The sequence below is a fragment of the Phaseolus vulgaris genome, chromosome 2, assembly GCF_000499845.2.
Source record: "Phaseolus vulgaris cultivar G19833 chromosome 2, P. vulgaris v2.0, whole genome shotgun sequence".
Taxonomy (NCBI): domain Eukaryota; kingdom Viridiplantae; phylum Streptophyta; class Magnoliopsida; order Fabales; family Fabaceae; genus Phaseolus; species Phaseolus vulgaris.
In genome coordinates this window covers 38,875,783-38,890,106 of record NC_023758.2, presented here as the reverse complement: position 1 = coordinate 38,890,106, position 14,324 = coordinate 38,875,783, and the positions used below count along the sequence as shown (strand labels likewise).

The following is a 14,324-nucleotide window of genomic DNA, read 5'->3' as shown; positions in this document are numbered from 1 at the left end:
TAAACAAATAAAATAAAATAAAAACCTAAAATTTCTATTTCTACTTCTAAAAATATTCATTTTAAATACATAAATTTGTATCTTTGTAATAATTTATGTACAATCTAAAATAATATTAACTACAGATTATTAATTTTTATTTGGATTCTGTAAACTGATTTTTCTTTGTAATAATTTATTATCAATCTAAAATAAACTTTTTCTGACTTTTTAAATTAGTATAACATTTTTTTTTAACATTTAATTCTAACACCAATAATTTATGTGAAATACAAATTAAAAAAAAATAACTCAAAATGATATTTCTACTTTAAACTTTTACTGTTTTTTTAATTAATACAACATTTTTATAATGTTTTCTATTATAACATTAATAAATTATGTTTAATCTACAAAAATAAAAACCCTATCAAAATAATTTTAAAATTTTAATTCCATTCTGTAAAAAAAAAAATTAAATCTGTTTCATAAACAATTCATTTTGAAATAAATAATTATTTTCTACATTTTTAATTAAAATATTAATTAAAAATAGCACTTCTAAAATATCAATTACTTTTTAAAAAACCTACAAATTAAAAATTTCTATTTCCACTTATAAAAATATTCATTTTAAATACATTTATTTTTATCTTTATAATAATTTATGTACAATCTAAAATAATATTAACTACAGATTATTAATTTTTATTTGGATTCTGTAAACTTATTTTTCTTTGTAATAATTTATTATCAATCTAAAATAAACTTTTTTTTACTTTTTAAATTAGTATAACATTTTTTTTTAACATTTAATTTTAACACCAATAATTTATGTGAAATACAAATTAAAAAAAAAAAACTCAAAATGATATTTCTACTTTAAACTTTTACTGTTATTTTTAATTAATACAACATTTTTATAATGTTTTTTATTATAACACTAATAAATTATGTTTAGTCTACAAAACTGAAAACCCTATCAAAATATTTTTAAAATTTTGAATTCCATTCTGTCAAAATAAAATTTTTTAAATCTGTTTCATAAACATTTCATTTTAAAATAAATAATTACTTTCTACATTTATAATTAAAATATCAATTAAAAATAGCACTTCTAAAATATCAATTACTTTTTAAGAAACCTACAAATTACACATTTCACATTATTCCACTTATAAAAATATTCATTTTAAATACATTTATTTTTTTCTTATAACAATTAAATCTTATAACAAAAATTACAAAAACAATTTTTTTAATCTTTTCAACTAATAACATTAATAATTTATGTCCAATTAAAAAAAAATTAACCATACAGAATACAAATATTCATTTAAAAAAATTATCTATTCTCTTATAAACAATTAAATTAAATGTTAAAAAAAATTAACTTTGTATATTTATTATTATACAATATTTCAATTTTCTTATACAATATTTATTAACTTTGTATATTTATTATTATACAATATCTATTCTCTTATAAACAATATTTATCTTAAATTTTTCACTTTTCTTTAATCACAACAACATTTTTTTATTTGATTTAATTATAAAATTAATAATTTATGTTTAATATATTAAAAAACATAAAATTTACAAATTTCTGTTTCCATTCTCTAAATAATTCATTTCATAGAAATAAAAAAATTTCTTAAATGTTAAAAAATTAATAACTATCTACAAAAATTAAAACAATAAATCAACTGAAACAATTAATTTAATTAACTAAACTCCTTAACATATTTAATTAACTATCTAGTAATTACTTAACATAATTAACTAAACTAAACTCTAAAAAAATTATATTACAACAACAGCCTTAACATAATAAACTAAAATAAATTCTAAACAAATTATATTACAAAACCATAATCATAAATATAAAACACAAATTAAATAAAATAATTTTACATAAAAAAAATTAAAACCTGAAGATAAGCACTCAACAACAGCAACAACAGCAATAGGATGCCTCATAGGAAGATCAACACACCTGAAAATAACAGAAAACAAATAAATTAACAAACATTTCTATTTCAAAAATTCAAGAACATAATCGATTATGGCATCACTTACACAGAGAGGATAATCGATTATCAACGCATAATCGATTATGTTAGTAGGCAAAAAACAAGCATAATCGATTATCACATCCCATAATCGATTAGGACCCCTTTCACACACTTCAGATAATCGATTATCAAAGCATAATCGATTATGCTGCTACGCTAAAAACAAGCATAATTGATTATCCCAACACATAATCGATTAAGAGCCATTTTACACACTATACATAATCGATTATGCCTGGAAAATTTTGCAGATTACACTATAATCGATTATTTTGCCTGTGATATTTAAGCCATAATCGATTAACCGTTGAATGAAACATATAAACTCACCTCAGATGAACCCAGAGATGAACCAGATGAAGGCACAGATGAACCCAGAGATGAACACACCACTTTCAGATGAATAACCTCTACGTTAATGAAGCCCCTAACACACACTATGACTTACGAATCTCTCCAACTACACACTCTATGCTTCGCTCTCTTTGCTTAGGCTTCGCTTATCTGTGAATTGTGAATGGAGGAAGCAACGTTTATAAAGAAACCAGGAATCTCACACACCTACCTCTCACCCACTTCATTGATGAGGTTTCAAACTTTCACATGGTCAATAGATTCCTGAACCAAGTCAGGAATCTCATGCTTTTCATTTGGCATGCATGCAGAGGCACTGTGCTTCTTGAATCCAGCAAAAAAGTAAGGGCAAGATTGGAAATTCGTGGTGATGATTTGACACTTGCACTGCACAGTGAAACTTTCTCTTCATCTTTCAGAAGAAACACCATTCACTCAACTTTCTCTTTTGCTGCACCCTCACCCGCAACAAAGCATGGAACCAAACGGGGTAGTGTTGTGACTTCCGTCGTCGACAACAGTACCACCCCTGGATCCAAAGCCTAATAGATACGAAGATGAAGGAGACATTCCTTAGTTCTATAAAACCAAGATAGAAATTAGTTGGAGTAGTGTAAATTAAAGAAAATCATCATAAAGCAAGGACTTGACTTTCCTCTCTATTCCTGGAAGGGACTGGTTGTCATCATAACTATACATCAATGGTACCATCCTTGCGAGATTGAGTGCAGTCTTGATGAATGTTGAATGGAAATGTTTATCAAACAACCACTCTTGGTTTAGCCTCTTCCATGCATCACGGATCTTATTCATCATTATCTCTCTTGCTACCATCCTCGTGTACTCAGGCTTTTCCATCATCACACAATTCACGTACGATCCATCATTGCTTTTTTGATTCTCATCCTTTTTACACCACAAAAACAACTATGATATCAAATCAGTGTTTTGTTTTTTTTCTGAATCAAGATATCAACCTCGTATAACCTTTTATTTACAATCAAGGTATCTTTTTTCTTTAACTCTAGGTTTACTTAGGTAAAAATAGATGATAATATACCACACGTAAAAATGTGTTTACCTCAGCATTTACCAAGTCATCCCAGAGTCGAAGAATTGTTGCCGGGGAAGATATAATGGCAGGGCCTTTGTTTATGATCTGAACATTTTCCTCGGTTAATCCCTGACCCAAAAGAAAGAAAGCATGAACCATCACAATATGCACTCCAGAGCTCACTGTCCCATTCTCCAAGTACTCTTCTGCACTGGGCAACTTCCCTGACCCAAACCATTTTGCTTCAACCAGGAAGGCTTTGCACAAACACTTCCACTGCACAAAAATCACCATTTATTTTACATTCTATGATCAACCAAGGGTTTACAGTTTAATATAAAATTAATCCATGTGGGTATTCTTTTACCGCATTTTGTAGTGAGTGTATGGGGTTCCACCCGTGCTTCTCAAAGACCTTGGAGCTGATTTCATTTGTGAGATTATAAAGGACCCTGAAACATGTCTTCATGTAATCTGGTAGTTCTTCGATGGCTGTAATATCCCATCTGCATTCTTCTTTTTATTAATCTTTGCTTTTAATTTGATCTATGAAAAATATTAGAGTTAATAACTGCTTTCATTTACCTACCTGCAAACAGCTTCTGTGAAAAGAGTTAATTCATCTAGTGTTCCATAAACATCGAAAATGTCATCTATTATGTAGATCAAAGATATTGGCTTTTTGAGCTCAACTCTTTCCTCTGATAAAGTAGGATCTGAAAAGCATGCCAACGACCAAATGTACCATTTAAGGGGTTGATTTCTCGCATATATTAACTCGTTGGCTAAACCGAGCCCACTCCACCATCTGCAAAAACGATTGCACTGTGACAACTGATCATGATAACAAAATAGATTAGTTCATCTATTAAATTAAACTTTCATCATATTTCGAAACTTGACCAATTTCTCGATGGCACGAGTCCTGTAGCAAACTGAAATCCATTTTCGCAATCTGGCAAAAGGAACTTAGCCGTGGATTCTTGTCATGAAAATCGCCCAAGAAATTTCTAGCGGTAAACATTGGCAAGCTTTTGTGAAAAGGGTGTTCTAAGGTTCTCTTCACAAACTTAGCTCCATGACTATCGATGCAATCTACCTTTTTCCTTTAGGATCTTGCCACTAAATTTTTCAGCTTCAGCAAGTATGTCTTCCCCTGCTATGCCTAACTGTGAAGCTTCATACATCTCTACCATCCCCTTGATATTTTCACCAAGTTCTGGCTTGAATTTTCTCTCCTTGTTGGTGAACTTTTCAAACACCTCTGTCATGTTTCCATGAACAAACATTTTAGCTTTCAAATAATATCAAAAGGAAGAACAATCAGCCAGGCCCATGTTTATTTGCGTAGAAGTGAAAGAAACAAAAGAAAAATCCAAAACAAAAAGTGGATCCCACATCTGAAAATACTTTATATTTGGCCAAATAATAATCTTATGCCAGTAGTTTACATTTCTGCGATATTCAACAAAATCAAATATGGAAAGTGTTTTTTTCTTCTATCAATTCTTAATCCAAAGAAAGCGTTGGACTCATATATATGTAATAATTTATATCTGCGGCGTTTAGCATATAAGTGTGAGAGTAGGAAATCAGTGAGTTGAAAATGATTGGATGAAAAATGAGAGACGTGGAAGTATAAAGTTTAGTGGAACCACCTACGGGCACGAAGTAACCTTATTGTCTCAATAACCTGAATAGAAGTGCAGTGTCGTACCATAACCACTCCCAATAATATTACTACAATTCACATATTGCTTCCCTAGTAATGCTTCAATTTCCTCTTTGAAGTGGTAATCAATATTTAAGCGCTGCATCACATCAATCATGTACAAATCTTTCAATGACTTTTCATCCACACTCTTCCAAAATTCATTCCTCACCACCTCCACTTTCTCTGACAGATTCATGCTCAGATTTCCCTGCCAAGGAAACTACATAATTAGTTCAAGCCTTAATGGCATATGATTTTGTGTGTGTGATGTGATGTGATTATCATTTTCAGGTTCCAACAACAAGATTAGCAAAACATGAAATTTGGACCTACTGTTTTATATACTTGTGCGCTAGACCTTTCCTGAACAATGTTCCATTTGTTGGCAATGTGAAGAGAATCAACTTTGGCAGGGTTGAAATATTCTGAATGTTGAGCCTTTGTTGCAACAATACGAGGTTTGGAAGAAAAAATGCAGGAGTAGAAATGCAGTGCCATGGAAAAAAAATATATGCTTGCGAATTCAGCACAAGCAGATAGATAGACACTTCTGAGATGAATCATCATAGTAGGAATATTTATAGGTCAGGAGTGAAACTCATGATGAGTGCTTTGCTATGAAAATAGAAAGGATGTCCACATAAAGTTATCCTTATGTCATTTTGTGATGATAGATATCATGTGCACTCTGTTATTTAGTATGCATATAAAAAAAATCAATATTATTTACGAATTTTTATTTGAAAAAATAAATTTAGCATTATCTACAAATATTACGTACGGATAACATTTCTTACAGATTTAAACTTGTAGATAAATTCATCATTACCTACCAACTAGTACCTACGAAACTCTATTTCTACCAACTATTATCTATGAATCTCTACTACCTACTAACTATTATCATATTAATAATATGAATAATATTATTAATCATATTAATATTGATAATTATACTAATAATAATAATCATAACATGTCAACAAAACTCTATTAGTGTAATGTTTAAAGCTTTTGTGGTCATTTATCAAGGGACTTGACTTCGAGTTCCACCTTTAATTATCATTGCATATATAATAATTATTAAAATAATCATAAAAATGGGTATAAAATAATATAAGTAAACAATAATTGAAAATATAAAAAAAAAGATTCAAATAATAATAGAAATTTTAAAAACAAAATATGTTGAATTACCTATGGATTTACCCACGAACACATTACCTACCAACTATTATCCACAAATCTCTATTACCTACCAACTATTATCATAATAATTATAAATTATAATATTTAATAATAAGTATAATAATAATCATAACATGTCAACAAAACTTGATTCGTGTAATGGTTAAAGGTTTTTTGGTCATTTCTTAAGAGCCTTGACTTTAAATCTCACCTTTAATAATAATTATCATTGCATACATAATATTTATCAAAATAATCATAAAAATGGGCATAAAATAATATGTGTAAATAATGATTGAAAATAAAAGAGAAAGATTCAAATAATAATTAAAATTTTAAAAATAAAATATGTTGAATTACCTATTTACATAATCTATCACTAAATTACCTAGTTCCGTGGATAATTTATATGTAATGCTGATTTACCTACGGAATTCTTTCGTAGATAAATTGAGTTTTTCTTTTAGTAACAAGTGGTCCATGACTAGAGATACAACACAAAAAAAAGTAAGAGAAAAGTTTCTCTAAACATTAAATCACATACATTTAACACGATTTATAATAATATAATACTATTTTAAATTATAAAATAAAATAAAAATAATAAAATATTAAATTATTGAAGTGTATGTTTTTCGCGTTTATGATGTTAATATATCACCACAAAAAAAGTAATCATGTTATTTTGATTCAAATCAACAATGAGATAATTAAGTGGTAACTATTTTGATCTCCGAATTTAATTAAAATTATTAATTATTTAATAATAATATATTATTTTTGTTCATTTATAATTATCACTTTTTTTACTAAAAAATCTTTTATTTTTTAATTTTAAAGATAACATTTTTTTTAATTGTAAGCTTATTTTTATTTTTATTATGCATTCAAAATTCTTTGAGCAAAAATGAAGAGAATTCTTATAAATGTTTGAGTACTTCCCTCACCAATGTAACATGTTCACCACAAAACAAAGGAACTAGGGGAAGGAGGAAGACTAAAAGAAGAAAAAGAAGAAAGAAGAGAAAATGTATATATTTCTTATAAAGAAAACTTGGAAAAATTACAAAATAAAAACAAATGAAACAAGTTTAAAATTTATAAAGATAGAAAAAAAACACTCATAAGTAGAAACTTTCTTAGTGGTACTGAAAGGCACTTGGCGGATTAAGTGATTTTGCCGATTTTGATAGGATGATCCTTTCCTATGTTTATAAGAACTCCCCTTCAAGTTGAAAATAAATATTTAATATTTTAAATGAGCACAAAGAGTGAAACTTTGAATGAGGTAGAGCTTTAGTTAAAATATTAACTTGTTGTAAGTTTGAGAGAATAGAAAGAAGGTGACCAATCCTTGTTACTTTTTCTCGAATAATATGACAATCAATTGTAAAATCAAAACGTACAGTAATGAACAATGCACATCATCATCTTAATGATCTTACACACTATTATTCTCACAATCCATACATCAATTATAATAGAGATAGACACTTACCTTTATCCATGAGTTGATATACGAGAATCCTTATGTGAGCAGTTTCTTTTTAACTTCTTTTCTCAATTTATCTCTTACAATTCTTTTCTTTGTCACGTTCTTTCTTGATGGTTAGCCATGAACAACTTCTTTTACGGAGATAGAACCCATTTCTATTTCTATTCTTTCCCAATCTCCATCATATTAGATTTTCATTAGGTATCATTATATATATATATATATGTATAACTTCTCACATTAACCAGTAAGTCTTTTATTTTATTAAATCATATTCAGACCCAAAACTCAAAATTTATTTCATGAGTCACATAATAAAATTAATTTACATAAATTTTTAATATTCTCCCACTTGACTCATATGAACTATAATTCTTTCATGATTTAATAATTACATAAATCATAATACTTTCATGATTTAATGATTTCCCACATAAATGACATTTGTCATTTTTCTTTTGGAGTTTAGTAGATGACTCATTTATCTTTAATGGTCTTTTGACCTTTCCATGTTTCTTGTAAAGTTTATTTCCAGCTCCCTAATTGTTCACATAATTATTGGAGTGGTTTCTTTGATTCGTAAGTTTGGTCTCTTCCTGAACTAACATACTGTGAAATTCATGCACATTCCATTTGTCTTTCATGGTGTATAGTTCATTTGGAAAGGACCATACTCAGATACAAGAAAATTCTCATCCACTGTCATTCCAAGTGACTTAAGTCTTGCTGCAATATTTGTCATTTCAATGACATGTTCATGCATAGTACGAGAACTATCAAATTTCATGGTAGTTAAGATATTCATTAATGTTCCGGCAAGAGACTTATCAGTATTTTGGGAGCGTTCTTCCACAAATCTCATAAATTCTTTTGCCCTCTCAGTTTTGGAAAGAACAAACTAAATATTACTTGCTATGCTTATTAACATAAACATCATGCTAAGTCTGTTTGACTTTTTTCCAAGCCCAATAATGAGTTTTCTCTTCAATGTTGTTAACATCAATAATAGCAACATGTTTCCAATCAAGAAAATTCAATCCATTAAAAACTGGAATAGACTTAGCATACGAATGTAAAGGCACGAGAACATATACTTCAATTAACACATGTTCAACATTAATACTTTCAGCCATAACTAAACATACAATACAAATTCAGATAACAAACAAACATTTTATGCATACTAATGTTCTCTTTTGGATGATACATTAATACACAAAACATAATGATGCTAATAATATTAACTTTATTCGGAAAAACATTCTATAACTAGAAATCCTTGTTATCTTTGGATATACAAATAAAACTAATAACACATACTCGCTACCAACAATTATATCCATTAATTATAAGGACAACTAATCAATCTTTAGGTGATACACAAATGCCTTATAATATGAATTTCAATTAACCCATAAATAAATAATTTAACATTCATCCTATAGGTAATTGAAATATAATTCATAACTAATTTGGATCTAAATAAAACATAAAGATTTGATCACTTTGGTGATTACAAATCTATCATACAAATAATTTCAGAAATAATATATCAATTGAAATAAAATTCATCAATAATCTGGAATTAAATAAAACATAAATATTTGACCACTTTGGCGATTACAAATCTATTATACAAATAATTTCAAAATAATATATTAATTGAATCATCAATAATTTGGAATTAAAATAAAACACAAAGATTTTATCACTTTGACGATTACAAATCAATCATATAATTAAATTCCATAAATAATATCATTCATCAACAAAATATACAAAAATTCATGATTTATGATGTAGCGGAAGACTTGATATTTTATTACTTTACTTTGAAATCAATTCATAATGCAACAAAAATAAAGAGACAAATTAAACCTTAAAATTTATTTTTTATGATGCAGCTTAAGACTTGAGATTTCATTATTTTAATTTGAAATCAATTTATAATGCAACAGGACAAATTAATCCTTCAAATTTATTCTCAAAATATATTATTTTCTTTACAGAGTAATCAACAATAACATACATCATCACACGACGACTCAGAAGTTTATCACAATAAAATCCTTTTATCTTTTGATAGACTTATTTGAGAAAATTATATTTGAGAAGGTGGGTAAGCATTATATTCATTCACACTTAACAAAATAGTTGTCCACTTCTCACAACTTACAAATCCCAAACACAGTCGGACACAATCCGTTCCCATAGCCCACTTATAAATACTGTCATAACAAAAATGATTCTGATATGTGATGAGTGGTTCAGATTTTTTTTAGATAAATCATCCACATTTTACTTTCAAAAACCCATTTCTAGATTTAAACATTATTTTTCAGTCTATGTAACCCTTTCATTATTTTTTATTTCTTCTCATTTACCAAATATTAATTTAAATAATTATATCTTATACACATAGTTTGGTATAACGGAAAAGAGGAGAAGAAGAATTTTGAAAAATGTTTGGTATATCAATTTTTTTTCTTTATAAAACTATTCAAAAAAAATAGACATAGTCATCAAGAAACGTAAAACTTTCACATTAAAACTTTCTCTTTGCAAAATAAATTATGTATATTTTATATAAAATAGCATAATCTATTATATATATATATATATATATATATATAATTCGTATCATTATAAGTTTAAAGGCTGTTTAATTATTTTATGATTTTTATTTGATTCCTCATTTTTATTTTTTTTATAGCTTTTATATGATATGTGATTAATACTTTTAAGATATCTATCATGATGTCAACCTAAATAGGAGGTTAAAGTTTATGTCCAACATGATGTTAATAAAAAAATTGAAAATGTTTAGTTTTTGAACCACAATTTTTTTTTACCTTTTCCGTTTCTAAAAAAACTGTCCTCTAAAGTGTTCCCTAAAACATTTTTTTTTTCTTGAAAGAAGTTCTTCTCTATTTCTCATACAAATACCGATGTAACACCAAATTCAGGGTTCTCGTTACAGTGACATAAATTGATCTTGACTAGGTTTAAATTATTTTTGTTCTTAAATTACCAGATTTTACTTTTAGGCATCGTTTGTTTTTACGATAGAAAAGCGAAATTTTACAGTGCTTAGCAAAAGTTAGAAAACTAAAACATTTTTTTTAAAAAAACCACTAAAATTAAGACATTTAATACGTTCAGAATTTTCTTTGCAAAATGTGAAGAAATGCGAAGAAAGTTACGTGTATATATATATATATAATTTAATTTATTTATTTTAATTTATTTTTTATCCTTTTATTTTAAATTCAAATTATTTTTATTTTTATTTAAAATAAAATTACAATTTAAATCTAAAAAATATAATTAAAATTATAAAAAATTATTATTATATAATAACATAATTAATCATATTTTATATCTAATAAGTTATAAATAAATAAAAAAATATATTTTTTAATAATAAAAAAATAATTTTATATAATAGTTATATTAACTACCAAAGAGTAAAAATAAAAATAATAATTTTATTTGATATAAAAATAAGTTTTTATCAAATATTTATAATTATAAATATTTAAATAATATTTTAATTAAAAAAATTATAATTTATAAATAAATTAATTATTTAACAATTTTTAAATATAAGGATAAATTTGTAAATTTACATTTTTATCAAATAAAAATAATATAATTTCAATCACACCCATCACATCATTCACAAATTTTCATAAATTTTCGCTACACTTTCCACCTTATTTACCTTAATCCAAACACCCTAACTTTCTTTACACTTTTCCTTCAAATCATCTCAGATTCACTCCCCTATTTCCACTCCCTAATCCAAACAAAGCATTAGTTCCTAATAATTTATTTTTAACTTCTTTATCCTTAATTGATTTGTTGTTTCAATTTCAGTGCCCAAAGCGATTTGGAGAGCTCTTTTCACGGTGAAACAGAATTATTTAAATAACATTTTTTTACTTAAACAAAATAAAATAATTTATTTACTTGGGGAAAAAGTTGAATTTTATTAGGGATCAAAACAAAATCTGATACATTAGATACTTGTTTGAAGAAGGATAAGGTTATATGATGATCTCCTTTTTGCGCATGGTTTTTTTGTTTTGTTTGAGTAGGCTCTTTGGTCTATTATTTTATCAGGTATTTAGTTGTTTTGTATTCAGGATTGAGGATCCTCGTGGGTTTATGGTTGTGTTTGGGGTGTCTTGCTTGTCTATGAATCACTTTGATGCTAAGATATACTTATTGATGTTTGGACCTACAAATGATAAAGGATTATTATTTAGAATTTGGAGAGAGGTGTGGATTGAAATTGTAGGTGAAATTTGGAAACATTGGAATGAGTGTGTCTTTAAAAATTGGAGAGTATACCATATAGAGGTCTTTAAAGATGTAGGCACTACAAGAAAATCATGAAATAGAAACCAATTTTTAGAGACCAAAATAATTAGTTGTAATAGTAACTAAATTAGAAACCATTTTAGAAACTAAAAAGAAATGCTTTCTAAATTAGTTTCTATTATTGTTAAATAGTTTCTAAATTGCTATCTAATTAGCAACCAAGGTTTTTGCTACCAAATTTAGAAAGTAAATAATTGGTAGTTAAAACCTTGGTTGCTAATTAGATACCAATCTAGAAACTATTTAACAATAATAAAAACTAATTTAGAAACCATTTTTTTTTAGTTTCTAAAATGATATCTAATTTAGTTACTATTACAACTAATTATTTTGGTCTCTAAAAATTGGTTTCTATTTTATGATTTTCTTGTAGTGAGAGTTCTCTTCTTGTGACTGGTGTTTGGAACCCATGATATGTATGAAATATGTTAAATAATTTTGATTTCTTTACTTTAGTATGTAATGCTAAACCCTTGTTTTTGGAAAGAAGAAGTTGTGTGTTTTGCAAATTGGGTGTAGGTAGTCTGACTATCTGGATGGAGTAAAGGGATTTTTGCAATAGGAGCATCTTCTCCTTACATTAGATTAATATGACACTTTGGGGAGAGTATTTGTGTCGTGCAAATATTATGTATGTTTTTGTTTTTGTTGTGTTCGTGGTTTGTTAAGGTGTTATGCTTTTTTGTATAGGGGAATTAAAATTTCCGAGGTTTTTCTCAATTTGCTCGTGTAGGGAAGCCAAGTTGAGGCAAGGAGGGGAATAGAATAACAACCTTGAGTGGACTTGGAAGATAGGAGGGAGGAGGAGTTTGTTTAACTGGGAAAAGTAGGAACAAAAGTTGGTTTTGCTACTCGGAAGGAAGACTATTAATGAAAAAAAGATGGATATTGTTAGAATTGTAGGCCTTAAATAAGAGGGAGGTGAATTGTTTATTGGAAGATTTTCGCAAATACTGGAGTGGAATGAAGATTAATGGAGAAACATAGATTTAAGTAATCTTGCAATCTTGAAAAAATTTAATCTTTTTTGATAATCTGATCTCTGTATTTTCAGAGATGTAAACACGAGTTATATAGTCTAAAAAATAGTCGTTTAAGACTTTTAATTTAGAATCTTGGAAAACAGATTTACCAAACTTAACAAATTCTGTTAAGATTTTTCAAAAAATAATCGATTGAAAACTCGATTCAACTGATTGAATTTTCCTTGACCGTTAGGTCAACCAATTTCAGCTTTTTCAAAACCACTAAGTGTAAAACAACCGATTGAAATGATAAATCAACAAGTTGTTTTTCAATACTTTGAAAAACACTTTTCTTTTGAAAGAACTTGATTGATCCAGTTTTGGATTAAGCTAAGAGTGGATTAAAAAATTATAATATACCCAAAACCCATGGTCACAAGCAACAACCCAGCCTTCAAGCAATCTTCATGTATTTGGAGACATCAAAACTTTAAGTTCAATAGATATGTGGGTCTGGAGAGAAAGCGAAAATGCAAGATATACAGTCTAGTCTGCATACAGAGTTTTAAAAGGTGATGTTAAGGGGAAAGGGTTTGATTTATATGAGGGGTTTTGGAGGATAAAGGCACAACCATAAGCTCTTGTCACAGTTTGGAGAGTGTTGATGGACAAGATTACGTCTAAAGCAAATTTGGCGAAAAGGGGGACAATTGTGGAAAGTAACATTTGCATTATGTGTAGAGAGGAAGTGGAAGCAACGTTGCATCTGTTTTGTACCTGCAAGGTAGCCTAACTCGTTTGGTCTAAGTGCTATGAGTGGGTGGGTCTAGCGGCAATGGTCCATAAGGATCAAAAAATGCACTTTTCACAATTTAGGATGAACGAGGAAAGCAAAAAGGTTAGTCAGATCTAGTATTGTGTGTGGATTGGAGTTGTAGGCGAATTGTGGAAACAAAGAAATAAGAAGGTGTTCAAGAATGGATGCATAAACTACATTGAAGTCTTTACAATTGTGCAGTTGTACGTTTGGTCATGAGTTACCTCGAAGGTATGCTTAGCATGTTATCTTACTCTGATTGGTGTCTGAAACCTTTGGTATGCATGAGAATGA

The 14,324-nt window shown here is 27.8% G+C and overlaps 1 pseudogene; it reads right to left on the bottom strand.

The window, feature by feature from the left end:
• Positions 1-1,815: 1,815 nt before the first annotated feature.
• On the bottom strand, positions 1,816-5,712 carry LOC137811948 ((3S,6E)-nerolidol synthase 1-like; annotated as a pseudogene).
• Between the last annotated feature and the right edge of the window lie 8,612 nt (positions 5,713-14,324).